Genomic DNA, 17,766 nt, shown 5'->3' with positions numbered 1-17,766 from the left:
GTTAGGGTTAGGCTGCTGTGGGGGGAGGGTTAGGATTAGGCTGCGGTACAGGAGGGTTATGGGTAGGCTGCAGGAGGGGTGTGTTAGTGTTAGAGTAAGGGTTATAATGCAGAAATGTGTCGGTATTCTAACTGTCGGGATGTCACTGTTGGTATGCTGACCATTGGCATACTGTCCATTGAAGACCCGTACCCAACCCATTTAGCTTAAGTTTTCATAGTCCTACTCCCACCACACCACACAGTAGAATTAACAATTGTCACCGCAGCTATGTTCATATTCTATAAAATGTGAATTTATCATTTAAAAAAATGTCAAAACAAACAAAGAGCAACAATTGTATTGCTGGATCATTGCATCTGAAAATTGTTTTGTGAGAAAGTTTGCCACACTGCCCATATCTAGAACCATTGTAAAAGAACAAATGCAATATTTAGATCTATTTTTGCACCTGTGCACCATCCTAGAGCAAATGTTAAGCTTACATCCATTTCAGTAGAGCAGTGAACATAAGAATTTGTGCTTATATTTTGAAACAAGCTACTATAACTGCTAAACTGTTGTAAAATAATCAAAGCTGCAACTGTTAAAATGGTTCTTTTGGATGGAATCTCCTCATCAATCTTCTTCCTTATTGCACAGATGTAACAGCATCAAATCTTGGATCGGATTGGGCCGCCGGGACACTGGGCTGGTAGCCGCTGGGCTGGTCCTTACAGTGGCCGGCGGCCAACCAACACTTACCCACTCCCGCTGCTGATCGGGCAGCTCTACACAGCTACTGGTAGAAATAAAAAAGGCTGATGGGAGAGCTGCAGCGCAGCCACAGCAGGTCCTCCCACAAGCCATTGCGGAGCTTGTCAGTCACCACTGATGGCTCCACCTCCATCCGGCTCCTCTGCACCCGGGCCCGACTCCACGCATCCTGGACAGCAGCACAGTGCCGTGGTCAAGAGAAGCAGCGCTGCAGCAGGCAGCCAACAAGAGCATCTGCAGGTAAGTTCTGTGTGGCAGGAGCTGGTACACAGGGCTGGGGCACACAGGTGCTGGGGGAATGAGGCTAACACACATTTGGGATGAGACCCAACCTGGGGCTGGGGAATGGGTTTGAGACACACACTGGGGCTGGGGGACATGGTGCTGACACACACTGGGGTCGATACACACACTGGGGCTGGGGGACATGAGGGCTGACACACTGGGGCTGTGGGAAATAAGGCTGACATACACTGGGGCTGAGGCACACACTGGGGCTGGGGAATGGGGCTGAGACACACACTGGGGCTGGGGGGAATGAGGCAGACACACACTGGGGCTGGGGAATGGGGCTGAGACACACACTGGGGCTGGGTGGTATGAGGCAGACAGACACTGGGGCTGGGGAGTATGAGGCGGACAGAGACTGGGGCTGAGACACACACTGGGTCTGGGGGAATGGGTCTGAGAGACACACTCGGTCTGAGAGAATGTGGTTGAGAGACACACTGGGTCTGAGAGAATGTGGTTGAGAGACACACTGGGTCTTGGGAATGAGGCTGAGAGTTACAGGTGGGCTTCTGTATGGAGAGATGCAGGGGGTCCCTGAAAAGAGACATGGAGGCCCGGAGATGGAGATTCACAGGGAGCCTGGAGAACCACAAAGGGCCTGGAGAACCACAGGGAAGCCTGAGGATAGAGAGACGTAAATGGGTCTGGAGTAACGCGGGGGCCTGGAAAGACACAGAAATTGTTTGATCAGGGAAATTCACACTTTGCCCTGCACAAAAACTGCTGTTACTCTACATTATCTGGTTATGATGATGACATTGGTTATATTTCTACATAAACAGGCATCTTCCAGACAGTGTGATCTACATGAATAGTGAATACCGGCTGAAGATGCTGCTCAGTGAGGCTCAAATTCTTCAGATGCTCCCTGTTGCAGAGAACCAGCCAAATAGGTAAGAAAAAAAGACTTCCAAACTCACTGGCCTGTACCTATTGCAGAGGGATGGATGGTGTTTCATTCACCAAGATTTCTGTTGTTGACCCTTCTCCCCTCAGTGGCTTACAAAAGCCCCTCCAGGCCCCAAGAGTAGGGAGTATCCTGCCCTCCTCCACAGACCCTGCCCCCACAACAGACCCACCCCCATAAGGGCTGCTTTCAGAAATATCCCGGGCTGGTTTTCCAACCCAATCCTCCCCTGTGTATTTTCAAAATGGGAAAACATCTGGATGAAAGTTTAAATCCTGAGAGTTTTTTGAGTCTGATAAACATGCGAGTTTGTTCTGTTGCTCTGTTCTTGGACTCTATTACATTGGCCAAGTTTAAAATGTGAGAGTTTACGCTCACATTTTCTAAACTCTCATCCTATTACATTTGGCCCCTGGTGTCTATCTAGACATTGTCGACCTTTTAACTGTCTATTTTTGATACCACACCCTATGAGTACAGATTTGAATGTGGCACTGGTGAATAAAATCATTTTTATAATGTCCAATAATTTTTCTGTAACTTCCTACTTCAATTACAAAACACTTACACATTAGTAAATGCTACATTATATACTGGGAATAGTACATTTGTATCAATAAACTGTCTTTACATATATTCAGTGCCCATTAGTGCCATCATCTCAGATGCAGTTGTGGAACTGGCATCATTGCAGACAGTGATGAAACTAGCTTTCTGTCATCCAGGGCAATGACTAATCACAGCTCCTCCCCCCATCCCCTTCCCACAGCCCCTCCCATCCCAGTAGATAGGTGTCATCATCTACCTATATGACCACCATATAAAACAGACAGCATCAACGACTACCATATAATACAGAGAGCGTTAGTGAACACCAACTACTGCAGACAGCATTAGTGACACCATATTATGCAGACAGCAATTTATAATTATAAGTGCTATATACTACAGTCAGCATTACTGACTGCTACACACTACACATAGCATTAAAATCCTAATTACATCCTTCAGTCTCATAAAAAATTCTTAATCCTAATTAACCACTTTAAATCATTAACCCCATACTCCCTTGAGTATAGTAAAATAGCAGCCACACAGCAGGGCCCAGGAAGCAGGAAGCAGCTGCCTGTCAGTGAGGAGAAGATGGAGCCATGACAGACAGGTGAGAAAGGGGATGTGCAGTTTATTGCTGCAGAGCACAGTGCCTGGGAGGGGATTGCTGTGTGCAGAATCGGCCCCCTCCATGCTGTCCGCATCGCAGCTGAGGCAGCTGCTAACTCTGGATCAACTGCTGGCGCCCCTCCCTCTGTCACCAGTGCACATGCCCCATTCCAATACCCCTGAATTGCAGGAAGTGCTATAGGTAGGGGCCTAGAGATGAGAGAGGTCTGCAGTGCTAGTCTTTTCTCCCAGATGCATGAACAGTACAGCCCGGTTTAGAGGCTGAGGACTCTTCAGAGCAGTGATGTGCATTGAGGTAAATGGCCTGAGAGGCACTGACTAGTATCAGAGCCAGATTTACAGATACATATATTAACCCGAGGGTTCATGTGGGCATTATACAAAGGTGCAGCAGTATATAGTGCTGGAAATTTGCTGTGTTTTGATCAGGGATGTGTGGAAAACGTAGACAGGGGAGGCAGTGCTGCTCCAGAGTTTTGACTATAAAAATGATTTGAATAATACAAAGAAGATATTTATAATATTTTCTTTAAATTTTTGTTATAATTCTTATAGTCAAGACTGGAGTATAGCTAAGTATGACAGGAAAGGCTCTGCCTCACCTTACCGCACATCACTGCGTCTGAGCATACTGTATATGGGCCGATAAAAGTGCAGTGAAGCACATGTTTCTGCTGCAAGTTTTGCTACAGGGCACAGGGATGCCGTATTCCACCTCTGGTCTGGTTTTTTAATAGCAGACAATTAACTAACTTGTATCACAAAGCAAATAAATGTGTATTTGATTTGAAGCAATGTTCATTTAGGTCTAATAAATAAGATGATGCTTAAAGCGGCATAAGGTGCAATGTTTCAATGCCTTTATTAGCGTTTTTGTCAAGCCAAATATAAACACTATAGTGACTTACCAAACCTTAAATAACAGGCAGCTCTCTTGTGAGCCCGGCGTCACTCACCGGAGCAGGAAGTCACGTGCAAGCCCCCGGTTACCATAGTGAATGACCAACACAGCAACAAACAAAAAATGCAAAAAATACGTACATTTAAAAAAGTCGTACATAACAGTGTTCATATATAGATTTAAAGTATGTCTCACAACAAACACTGTGATGACCTTATATAGAACAGTTAATAGAATAAATAATTTGAACGATATCAAAATTGATTATACCTGAGAGGCTGAGGCTGTTAAGCAATCAAGAATATATAACTGAAGACATATTAGAATGGTCAATCATGCAGCAGAGTGAACAGTCACTACATACAACTTACAAGTTGTCATATCAATAAAGCCCAATGTCCAACAAATGCCATGCTGACTAAATAGACAATACAATAGGGACTAATTAGCAGAAGCACTGGAGCCCCAGTGTTTCATTTAATCCCCTCGGAGATAAAGTATCCAATTTAATAATCCAACGTGTTTCTACCTGTTACAACCTACGCGAATGATCCCCACCCCTTGTTAACCAGGGCACATGATCGATGATTCTATACTGTAAGGAAGAAAGATTGTATTTTTGCATGGCAAAATGCCTTGCCATAGGCTACTCACTCGTACCTGTGGTCAAGGCCGTACGTATGTCTGAGCGATGTTGTGCCATATGCTCTCTAAGCGTACACTCGGTCTTCCCTTTGTATACTTTTGAACACGGGCAAGTGATGGCATAATGATAAACCTGCTAGCACAGGACACATGGTATTGTATGTTGTACTGATGACAAAACACAGATCCTGTTTGCAGGGATCTGTACGTAATGCAGTTGGGGCATCTGAAACAGCCCAACTTGGGAGAACACAAAAATTACCTATTCTGTTTTTTGCCAAGTTGTGTAATATCGTTATGCACTATGTAATCCCTCAAGTTTTTTCCCCTACGATTGCAAGATATTAAACTAGAGTTATGGAGGGATTTAAGGTCCTTATCTGAAGTGATGATGGGCCACAAAGACTTAGCTTGATGGCTAATGGTGGTGCTCATATGATTGTATTGGTTGACCCACATATTTCTTTTAGTCAGATGATCCTCTTTATTTTTTCTCACAAATAGTTGTTCAGGGGAAATGTTAATCACTTTTGACCTGGATTTATCCAAATCATTGGCCAAATACCCCCTCTGCAAGAATTTATTGTACTTTGGCCTGATTCAGACCCACTCACAAGTGCTATGTGCTTGCAAGCTGGTAGATGGTTATGCATTGTGCACGCTCCGGGGCTTGCTACAAACGGGGCAGCTGTCGATGTTGATCAACAGCTCACCCCGTTTTGTAGGCGGGGTGGCTGGACAAACGGAGGTGTTCCTGAAGGAACATCTGCCGTTCGTGGGCGACCCTGCAGACATTAGTGCTGGAAGCTCACTGGGGCTTGCGGCAGATGAGACCCTTCCACAAGGGTCTCATCACAAACCCGACCATTGCAACCATCACCTGGCCACTCGCAAAAGCTGTGGGTGGTCACCCACAGCTTAGCGAGCGGCCAGGAGGCCAGTTAAAAAAAAAAGCGGCCGCTTTTTGCGAGCGGCTCTGAATCAGGGCCATAGTATCCAACTGTCTCAAACCTTCATTGTAATCCCTAGCAATTCTAAGGGCACATAGAAACTGTGAGAAGGGCAATGCATGCTTAAGAGGTGCAGGATGTGCACTACTGATTAGTAGAAATGTATTTCTGTCAGTGGGTTTTAGAAACAAAGATGGTATCAGCTGACCCTCATTTTTTGTCAATGACACATCTAAAAAACTGACACACAGTAAGTGCATAGAATACGTAAACTTAACCGGTGTGTCCAACACATTGTGGTGTTCGTTCAAATCCGCAAAAGACTGCATAGAGTCCCCCCATATAATGAGTAGGTCGTCTATATAACAAAAATAAGCTATCACCTGCTTAGTTATATTCGGATCAGTGAAAAAAAATGTCATGCTCAATAGAAAACATGTACGTATTGGCGTACGATGGGGCCACACTCGACCTCATTGCACAACCAGACAATTGCAGAAAGGAGGACCCATCATACATAAAGTAGTTGCAGGTCAACACTAGCTCTAAGAGCTCCTTAAACAAATCAATGCACGGACCTTTATACAAAGGATTGTTAGTAATTAATCTCCTGATACCCGCAGCGTGAGGGATGCAGGAATACAGGCTAACCACATCTACTGAGCATAGCACACAATCGTTGGGTAAATCAGGTAGCACTCATAAAGCATAAAGCAAGCTGTTAGTGTCCTTCAAGAACGTAGATCTAGCCTGTACACACGGTTGCAGCAGCGTATCCAGGTAGGTTTATATCGGCTGAAATAAAGAGCCCCTCGCCGCAATAATTGGCCGCCCTGGCGGCCTAACCGGATTTTTATGTAGTTTAGGGATCAAATAGAGTAGCGGCCTAACAGGGTAATCAACCTCAAGGGCTTTTTTAATAGCAGCCGAGATCAAACCCCCTGAATGTGCAATGGATATTAATGTGTCCAATTCTTTTTTGAAGGTTATTGTAGGGTTCTGGACCAATTTTTTGTATGTCGCAGTGTTGCTAAAATGTTTCTCCATCTCAATCTTGTAATCCTGAAGATTAAGCACAACAGTAGCGCCCCCCTTCTCCGCTTGGTGGAACACTACACGTGTAAACATTTTCAATGAAGCATTATTGCTTATATGGTCAAAAGCTGATCTTCCTTGTAACTTCTGAAGTTGTATAGGTACATTAGATGGAATAGACTTTTTGTCAGCAAAAAATTCTTTCATTTTAATGCTGTTATTGATCATATATGACTCCAACTTCCACTGTAAATTGTCAAAGGGGACCATTGTGACAAAGGAAAGGCCCTTCCTCAAAACTGATAATTCATCAGGAGTCAATATTCTATCCGAGAGGTTAAAAATTAAGTCCTGTGTCCCCTCTGTGGCCTTCCTCTGCCTCTCGTTCTGTTGGTCTCTACGGGTACGTGTGGGCCTGGACCTAAAAAACAGGCCCTAGTGCGATTGCCCACCGGTGACTGTCCCCGACCTCTAGATTTTTGTGTGTTGGTAAGACCTGTATCACTTTCTGTAGTAGCTGTGTCTTCAGAGGAGTCATGTTTTGACCTATACAGAGTGCGTCGAAACAAAGGGCGCCTGTTAGTTTTAGAACAGGCTCCTGTAAGCCAATGATACACCCGCTGTTGTTCGTAATCCAGGTCTACCTTTTTTCTTTTTTCACTCTTAAATTTTATAAGGTAATTTTTGTATGACTCCAATCGTGCGTTCAATTTAGTTATCCAATCTCACTGTTTGTCTTTCTATAAAGTGATCAAGCTTGTTGCTTATGCAGTTTTGATCTTATCTTTAGTAAGGGTGATTTTCCTTATTGACTCCTCAATTACCAACAATAATGAATCGAAAGAACAACAGCGGGTCTTTCGATTTTCGCTCAGCCATACGTACGGCCTTGACCACAGGTATGAGTGAGTAGCCTATGGCAAGGCATTTTGCCATGCAAAAACACAAACTTTCTTCCTTACAGTATAGAATCATCGATCATGTGCACTGGTTAACAAGGGGTGGGGATCGTTCGCGTAGGTTGTTACAGGTAGAAACACGTTGGATTATTAAATTGGACACTTTATCTCCAAGGAGATTAAATGAAACACTGGGGCTCCAGTGCTTCTGCTAATTAGTCCCTATTGTATTGTCTATTTAGTCAGCATGGCATTTGTTGGACATTGGGCTTTATTGATATGACAACTTGTAAGTTGTATGTAGTGACTGTTCACTTTGCTGCATGATTGACCATTCTAATACGTCTTCAGTTATATATTCTTGATTGCTTAACAGCCTCAGCCTCTCAGGTATATTCAATTTTGATATCGTTCAAATTATTTATTCTATTAACTGTTCTATATAAGGTCATCACAGTGTTTGTTGTGAGACATACTTTAAATCTATATATGAACACTGTTATGCACCACTTTTTTAAATGTACATATTTTTTGCATTCTTTTTTTGTTGCTGTGTTGGTCATTCACTATGGTAACTGGGGGCTTGCATGTGACTTCCTGCTCTAGTGTTTTTCCAACAACGGAAGCTGGGAGTGATGCCGGGCTCATAAGAGGGCTGCCTGTTATTTAAGGTTTGTTAAGTCACTGTATTGTTTATACATGGTTTGACAAAAACGCTAATAAAGGCGTTGAAAAGTTGCACCTTCTGCTGCTTTAAGCATCATCATATTTATTAGACCTAAAGGAACATTGCTTCAAATCAAATACACATTTGTTTGCTTTGTAATACAAGTTAGTTAATTGTCTGCTATTTAAAAAATGCCAGACATCTGACCAGAGGTGGAATACGGCATCCCTGTGCCCTGTAGCAAAACTTGCAGCAGAAACATGTGCTTCACTGCACTTTTATCAGCCCATATACAGTATGCTCAGACGCAGTGATGTGCGGTAAGGTGAGGCAGAGCCTTTCCTGTCATACTTAGCTATACTCCAGAGTCTTGACTATAAAAATTATAACAAAAATGTAAAGATAATATTATAAATATCTTCTTTGTATTATTCAAATCATTTTTATAGTCAAAACTCTGGAGCAGAAAGTGTATGGCAGGTGAGGCACTGCCTCCGCTCCCTACCTTTTCCACACATCCCTGATCAAAAACAGCAAATTTCCAGCACTATATACTGCTGCACCTTTGTATAATGCCCACATGAACCCTCGGGTTAATATATGTATCTGTAAATCTGGCTCTGATACTAGTCAGTGCCTCTCAGGCCATTTACCGCAACGCACGTCACTGCTCTGAAGAGTCCCCAGCCTCTAATCTGGGCTGTACTGTTCATGCATCTGGGAGAATAGACTAGCACTGCAGACCTCTCTCATCTCTAGGCCCCTACCAATAGCACATCCTGCAATTCAGGGGTATTGGAATGGGCATGTGCACTGGTGACATAGGGAGGAGCGCCAGCAGTCGATTCAGAGTTTTTTAAATGTATGTATTTTTTGCATTCTTATTTGTTGCTGTGTTGGTCTATCACTATGGTAACCGGGGGCTTGCACGTGACTTCCTGCTCTGGTGGTTTTTCGACACCGGAAGCGGGAGTGACGCCGGGCTCACAAGAGGGCTGCCTGTTATTTAAGGTTTGTTAAGTCACTGTATTGTTTATATTTGGTTTGACAAAAACGCTAATAAAGGCATTGAAACGTTGCACCTTATGCTGCTTTAAGCATCATCATATTTATTAGACCTGAGTGCCGTCTGTGGGACTGTGTATTACAGCTGTGTCGTGCAGAGATATGCTGCGGATGGCACCGGGCACAGAATCTATATTATCCTAAGAGTGCCAGATCGTGGATATATATATAAAACCAACGTTAGGATGGCACTCCCACTTAGAATTGTTTAAAGTCCCAGTTGCCTTCTGAAAGCATGCTACAAAGTAGCAGTAAATATACAGCACACAGAATCAGCGGCACTCCGGTTCAAACAGCACACAGATGCAGGTACTGTGTGCTGTTTGAACCGGAGTGCCGCTGATTCTGTGTGCTGTATATATATATTAGGGGTGTGCACCGGCCACTTTTCGTGTTTTGTGTTTTGGTTTTGGATCTGGATCTTTCTTCGTGTTTTGGATCTGGATTGGTTTTGCCAAAACCACCCTTCCGTGTTTTGGGTTCTGGGTTTTGTGTTTTGAATCTGTATTTTTTTGAAAAAAAGCATAAAAACAGCTAAAATCACAGAATTTGTAGGTTTTTCTGCTCCTATGCTATTATTAACCTCAATAACCTTAATTTCCACTCATTTCCAGTCTATTCTGAATACCTCACACCTCACAATAGTGTTTTTATGTCCAAAAGGTTGCACCGAGGTAGCTGGATGACTATGCTAAGCGACACGAGTGGGCGGCACAAACACGTGACCCATCTAGGCGTGAAACTGCAGTGGCAGACAGGATGGCATTGAAAAACTAGGCCCCAAACTGTACATAATGCAAAGAAAAAAAAGAGGTGCAAGATGGAATTGTCCTTGGGCCCTCCAACCCACCCTTATGTTGTATAAACAGGACATGCACACTTTAACAAACCAATCATTTCAGCGCCAGGGTCTGCCACACAACTGTGGCTGAAATGATTGGTTCGTTTGGGCCCCCACAAAACAAGCTGGCAATTTATCTGTCCCTGCACAAACTGGCTCTACGGAGGCAAGATGTCATCCTCATCCTCCTCATCCACCGATTCCTCACCCTCTTCAGTGTGTACATCCTAATCCTCACAGAGTATTAATTCGTCCCTGCTGGAACCACAGGTCCCTCTGTACGTTCTGGAGGCTGGTCTCCCTGGAAGAGTTGATAATTCATTTTATGAACATCATCTTCTCCACATTTTGTGGAAGCAACCTCCTACGCCTTTCGCTGACAAGGTTCCCGGCTGCACTAAACACTCTTTCGGAGTACACACTGGAGGGGGGGCAACTCAGGTAAAATAGAGCCAGTTTGTACAGGGACCTCCAAATTGCTTCTTTTTCCTGCCAGTACAGGTACGGACTGTCTGACATGCCTACTTGGATGCTGTCACCGATGTAATCCTTTAACAGACAGACGCACGCTTGTCGCTGCTGCTTTGAGGATTCAAGTGCGGCTACAGCCCACACAATTCACAAAGACAGAAAAAAAAAATAATATTTTTATTGTTTGTGGAGCACACTTTGAGGGTTACACCACCCTTTAACAGACAGACGCACGCTTGTCGCTGCTGCTTTGAGGATGCAAGTGCGGCTACAGCCCACACAATTCACAAAGACAGAAAAAAGAAGAACAATATTTTAATTGTTTGTGTAGCACACTTTGAGGGTGTCACCACCCTTTAACAGACAGACGCACGCTTGTCGCTGCTGCTTTAAGGATGCAGGTGCGGCTACAGCCCACACAATTCACATAGACAGAAAAAAGAAGAAGAATATTTTTATTGTTTGTGTAGCACACTTTGAGGGTGTCACCACCCTTTAACAGACAGACGCACGCTTGTCGCTGCTGCTTTAAGGATGCAGGTGCGGCTACAGCCCACACAATTCACATAGACAGAAAAAAGAAGAAGAATATTTTTATTGTTTGTGTAGCACACTTTGAGGGTGTCAACACCCTTTAACAGACAGACGCACGCTTGTCGCTGCTGCTTTAAGGATGCAGGTGCGGCTACAGCCCACACAATTCACATAGACAGAAAAAAGAAGAAGAATATTTTTATTGTTGTTGTAGCACACTTTGAGGGTGTCACCACCCTTTAACAGACAGACGCACGCTTGTCGCTGCTGCTTTAAGGATGCAGGTGCGGCTACAGCCCACACATTTCACAAAGACCAAATAAAAAAGAACAATATTTTAATTGTTTGTGTAGCACACTTTGAGGGTGTCACCACCCTTTAACAGACAGACGCACGCTTGTCGCTGCTGCTTTAAGGATGCAGGTGCGGCTACAGCCCACACAATTCACAAAGACAGAAAAAAGAACAATATTTTAATTGTTTGTGTAGCACACTTTGAGGGTGTCACCACCCTTTAACAGACAGACGCACGCTTGTCGCTGCTGCTTTAAGGATGCAGGTGCGGCTACAGCCCACACAATTCACAAAGACAGAAAAAAGAAGAAGAATATTTTTATTGTTTGTGTAGCACACTTTGAGGGTGTCACCACCCTTTAACAGACAGACGCACGCTTGTCGCTGCTGCTTTAAGGATGCAGGTGCGGCTACAGCCCACACATTTCACAAAGACCGAAAAAAAAAGAACAATATTTTAATTGTTTGTGTAGCACACTTTGAGGGTGTCACCACCCTTTAACAGACAGACGCACGCTTGTCGCTGCTGCTTTAAGGATGCAGGTGCGGCTACAGCCCACACATTTCACAAAGACCGAAAAAAAAAGAACAATATTTTAATTGTTTGTGTAGCACACTTTGAGGGTGTCACCACCCTTTAACAGACAGACGCATGCTTGTCGCTGCTGCTTTAAGGATGCAGGTGCGGCTACAGCCCACACAATTCACATAGACAGAAAAAAGAAGAAGAATATTTTTATTGTTTGTGTAGCACACTTTGAGGGTGTCACCACCCTTTAACAGACAGACGCACGCTTGTCGCTGCTGCTTTAAGGATGCAGGTGCGGCTACAGCCCACACATTTCACAAAGACCAAAAAAAAAAGAACAATATTTTAATTGTTTGTGTAGCACACTTTGAGGGTGTCACCACCCTTTAACAGACAGATGCACGCTTGTCGCTGCTGCTTGAGGATGCAGGTGCGGCTACAGCCCACACAATTCACAAAGACAGAAAAAAGAACAATATTTTAATTGTTTGTGTAGCACACTTTGAGGGTGTCACCACCCTTTAACAGACAGACGCACGCTTGTCGCTGCTGCTTTAAGGATGCAGGTGTGGCTACAGCCCACACAATTCACAAAGACAGAAAAAAGAAGAAGAATATTTTTATTGTTTGTGTAGCACACTTTGAGGGTGTCACCACCCTTTAACAGACAGATGCACGCTTGTCGCTGCTGCTTTAAGGATGCAGGTGCGGCTACAGCCCACACATTTCACAAAGACCAAAAAAAAAAGAACAATATTTTAATTGTTTGTGTAGCACACTTTGAGGGTGTCACCACCCTTTAACAGACAGACGCATGCTTGTCGCTGCTGCTTTAAGGATGCAGGTGCGGCTACAGCCCACACATTTCACAAAGACCGAAAAAAAAAGAACAATATTTTAATTGTTTGTGTAGCACACTTTGAGGGTGTCACCACCCTTTAACAGACAGATGCACGCTTGTCGCTGCTGCTTTAAGGATGCAGGTGCGGCTACAGCCCACACAATTCACAAAGACAGAAAAAAGAAGAAGAATATTTTTATTGTTTGTGTAGCACACTTTGAGGGTGTCACCACCCTTTAACAGACAGACGCACGCTTGTCGCTGCTGCTTTGAGGATGCAAGTGCGGCTACATCGCACACAAGTCACAAACACATTAAAAAAATAGTTTTTTATTTTTTGGAGCACTTTGAGAGTTACACCACCCTTTAACAGACAGACGCACGCTTGTCGCTGCTGCTTTAAGGATGCAGGTGCGGCTACAGCCCACACATTTCACAAAGACCGAAAAAAAAGAACAATATTTTAATTGTTTGTGTAGAACACTTTGAGGGTGTCACCACCCTTTAACAGACAGACGCACGCTTGTCGCTGCTGCTTTAAGGATGCAGGTGCGGCTACAGCCCACACAATTCACATAGACAGAAAAAAGAAGAAGAATATTTTTATTGTTTGTGTAGCACACTTTGAGGGTGTCACCACCCTTTAACAGACAGACGCACGCTTGTCGCTGCTGCTTTAAGGATGCAGGTGCGGCTACAGCCCACACATTTCACAAAGACCGAAAAATAAAGAACAATATTTTAATTGTTTGTGTAGCACACTGTGAGGGTGTCACCACCCTTTAACAGACAGACGCATGCTTGTCGCTGCTGCTTTAAGGATGCAGGTGCAGCTACAGCCCACACAATTCACAAAGACAGAAAAAAAAAGAAAAATATTTTAATTGTTTGTGTAGCACACTTTGAGGGTGTCACCACCCTTTAACAGACAGACGCACGCTTGTCGCTGCTGCTTTGAGGATGCTGGTGGAATCTAGACGGGATTTGGAACCGAGGACACACTGCCTCCATCAATTGTCTAAATCCCACTGCACTAATGTCGGATACCGGACGCACGTCTAACACCAACATAGCAGTCAAGGCCTCAGTTATACGTTTTGCTTCAGGATGACTGCTGTCGTACGTCATCCTCATCGCTAGGGACTGTTGGAGGGTCAATTGTTTAGTAAAAGTAGTGATGTTCCTACTTCCTCTCTGGGATGATTAACAACTCCCAGCAGCAGCAACAGCACTAGGAGGAAGTGGTTCTTGATCTTTCCCTATTTTATTTTTATCGGAGAAAGTTTGGTCATCCACTTATGTTATATTGATATATATACGTGCGGCTAAAGCGCACACAAACACAGAAAATATTTTTTTATTTTTGCTGGAGAGTAGTGCACTTTGTGGGTTACACCACCCTTTAAGAAATGAGCCAGCCGGCTCTTTACTTATGGGACACAGGAGCACGCTTGGCGCTGCTCCTTTGTTGATGCACGTGCAGCCACAGTGCACACAAGTCACAAACACAGAAAATATATATTTTATTGGTTTGGAGTGTACTTTGGGGGTTACAGAACCCTTTAACGGTCAAGCCAGCCGGCCCTTTACTTATGACACAGGCACACGCTTGGCACTACTTTGTTGATGCACGTGCGGCTACTGCGCACACAATTCACAAACACAGAAAATATTTTTTTGTTTGGTTTGGACTGGAGTGTACTTTCGGGGGTTACAGCACCCTTTAACGGTCTAGCCAGCCGGCCCTTTACTTATGACACAGGCGCACGCTTGGCACTACTTTGTTGATGCACGTGCGGCTACTGCGCACACAATTCACAAACACAGAAAATAATTTTTTTTTTGGTTTGGACTGGAGTGTACTTTGGGGGTTACAGCACCCTTTAACGGTCAAGCCAGCCGGCCCTTTACTTATGACACAGGCGCACGCTTGGCACTACTTTGTTGATGCACGTGCGGCTACTGCGCACACAATTCACAAACACAGAAAATAATTTTTTTTTTGGTTTGGACTGGACTGTACTTTCGGGGGTTACAGCACCCTTTAACGGTCAAGCCAGCCAGCCCTTTACTTATGACACAGGCGCACGCTTGGCACTACTTTGTTGATGCACGTGCGGCTACTGCGCACACAATTCACAAACACAGAAAATAATTTTTTTTCTGGTTTGGACTGGACTGTACTTTCGGGGGTTACAGCACCCTTTAACGGTCAAGCCAGCCGGCCCTTTACTTATGACACAGGCGCACGCTTGGCACTACTTTGTTGATGCACGTGCGGCTACTGCGCACACAATTCACAAACACAGAAAATAATTTTATTTTTGGTTTGGACTGGAGTGTACTTTCGGGGGTTACAGCACCCTTTAACGGTCTAGCCAGCCGGCCCTTTACTTATGACACAGGCGCACGCTTGGCACTACTTTGTTGATGCACGTGCGGCTACTGCGCACACAATTCACAAACACAGAAAATAATTATTTTTTTGGTTTGGACTGGAGTGTACTTTGGGGGTTACAGCACCCTTTAACGGTCAAGCCAGCCGGCCCTTTACTTATGACACAGGCGCACGCTTGGCACTATTTTGTTGATGCACGTGCGGCTACTGCGCACACAATTCACAAACACAGAAAATAATTTTTTTTTTGGTTTGGACTGGACTGTACTTTCGGGGGTTACAGCACCCTTTAACGGTCAAGCCAGCCGGCCCTTTACTTATGACACAGGCGCACACTTGGCACTACTTTGTTGATGCACGTGCGGCTACTGCGCACACAATTCACAAACACAGAAAATAATTTTTTTTTTGGTTTGGACTGGAGTGTACTTTGGGGGTTACAGCACCCTTTAACGGTCAAGCCAGCCGGCCCTTTACTTATGACACAGGCGCACGCTTGGCACTACTTTGTTGATGCACGTGCGGCTACTGCGCACACAATTCACAAACACAGAAAATATTTTTTTTTTTGGTTTGGACTGGAGTGTACTTTCGGGGGTTACAGCACCCTTCAACGGTCAAGCCAGCCGGCCCTTTACTTATGACACAGGCGCACGCTTGGCACTACTTTGTTGATGCACGTGCGGCTACTGCGCACACAATTCACAAACACAGAAAATATTTTTTTTTTTGGTTTGGACTGGAGTGTACTTTCGGGGGTTACAGCACCCTTTAACGGTCAAGCCAGCCGGCCCTTTACTTATGACACAGGCGCACGCTTGGCACTACTTTGTTGATGCACGTGCGGCTACTGCGCACACAATTCACAAACACAGAAAATAATTTTTTTTTTGGTTTGGACTGGAGTGTACTTTGGGGGTTACAGCACCCTTTAACGGTCAAGCCAGCCGGCCCTTTACTTATGACACAGGCGCACGCTTGGCACTACTTTGTTGATGCACGTGCGGCTACTGCGCACACAATTCACAAACACAGAAAATATATTATTTTTTAGCACTTGGGGGGAGCACCCCTGATGGACAGAGCACCCCCTGGACAACACTACAGCACCCCTTTAGGACTGGGACACTGCACAGGACTTTGGAGTGGACACAGCCCCTATGGAGAACTGACTGCACAACACAGTCCAGCCAGCCCCTATGGACTTTGAAGTAGTGGACACAGCCCCTATTAACAACAGCAGCACAGCACAACACAGCCAGCCCCTATGGACTTTGAAGTAGTGGACAACAGCAGCACTACACTACACTACACAGCCCTAACTCCCACCATCCCTCTTCACTGTCCACAGCCGACTGAGAAAATGGCGCTGACGCGGGTACCTTATATAGGATCCAAAACCCGCGAGACTCGGAAGGCGGGATGATGACGTTTTGCCTCGATTTCAGATCCGAGTCAGGCGGGAAAAGTCGAGCCTGATTCGGATCGGACTCGGATCGGGGGGGCTCGGGGGGGTTCGGATTTCAGAAATCCGAACCCGCTCACCCCTAATATATATATATATATATATATATATATATATGTATATATAAATCCAGTATATATAGTATATACTGTAGTTAAAGCCCAGTGGTCAGTGTTGTAGTCAATGTCCTCCATTAGTTTTCTTGAATAAAACCAGACACTTGCTTATTAAACAGAGATTTAGAAGTTCTAGTCACATACTTTTCAGACTGAATTTGAATATCCTGCCTCCAAAGCTCCATTTCTAATTCATTTGCAAAGCAGCTTTTTGAAACTGTGTGCTAAGCACTGGCAGTTTTTTTTTTATAAGGGTTCATGTCCCCGTTTGGCCTAATTGGCTCTGATTTAGTTACATCATTAGGGATTTCTTCAAAGAAATCAAGTACTAGGCCGTGAGCATATTTCCATAATGCAACACCACTTCACCAGCCAACAAAAGGAGACTAAAAACGTCAGTATGACTAACTGTAGTTAATCTATTTGCAAAATCTGTGCTATAAACTGAATGTGTTAATGCCAATTTCGCGGATTTTTTGTTGTAATCTAGCATAAAGGAATGTTGTTATTTTTTAAAGCCTAGGGTGCTTAATGTGAACAATAAACGGCTTTCCAAACTCATTGGCTGGGAGCACATGGTCATGAAGACAACAATACATTAAAGGAATTTATAGTTACCAAAAACCAAAAATATATTTAAAATATTATGTTTTTTATGTCACTTTTTATACAGTTATCAATATTATGGGCTCTATTTACTACAATCCGCATTTAGAATGTAGATTGTAGTACATACATGCCTACCCTCCCGGTTTTCGCGGGAGGCTCCCAATTTTTCGGGTAACCCCCAGCACCCCCGGAAGGGTAGGCATTTCTCCTGCATTCTGCCCACTTCCTAGTGAAGTGGGCAGAATTAGGAGAATACCCGCGGCAATCGCGGGTCTCCGTGAAGGGGGCGGGGCTTAAGCTGTGATTCTGCATCATCAAGCCCCGCCCCCGTCGGCCCCCTGCTGCATCTCTTACCTGGGCTTCTCCCGGG

This window comes from Taudactylus pleione, unplaced genomic scaffold, assembly GCF_031769625.1.
Source record: "Taudactylus pleione unplaced genomic scaffold, aTauple2 ptg001339l, whole genome shotgun sequence".
Taxonomy (NCBI): Eukaryota; Metazoa; Chordata; class Amphibia; order Anura; family Myobatrachidae; genus Taudactylus; species Taudactylus pleione.
The sequence above is the reverse complement of the archived record's forward strand: the minus strand, read 5'-3'. Positions refer to the sequence as shown.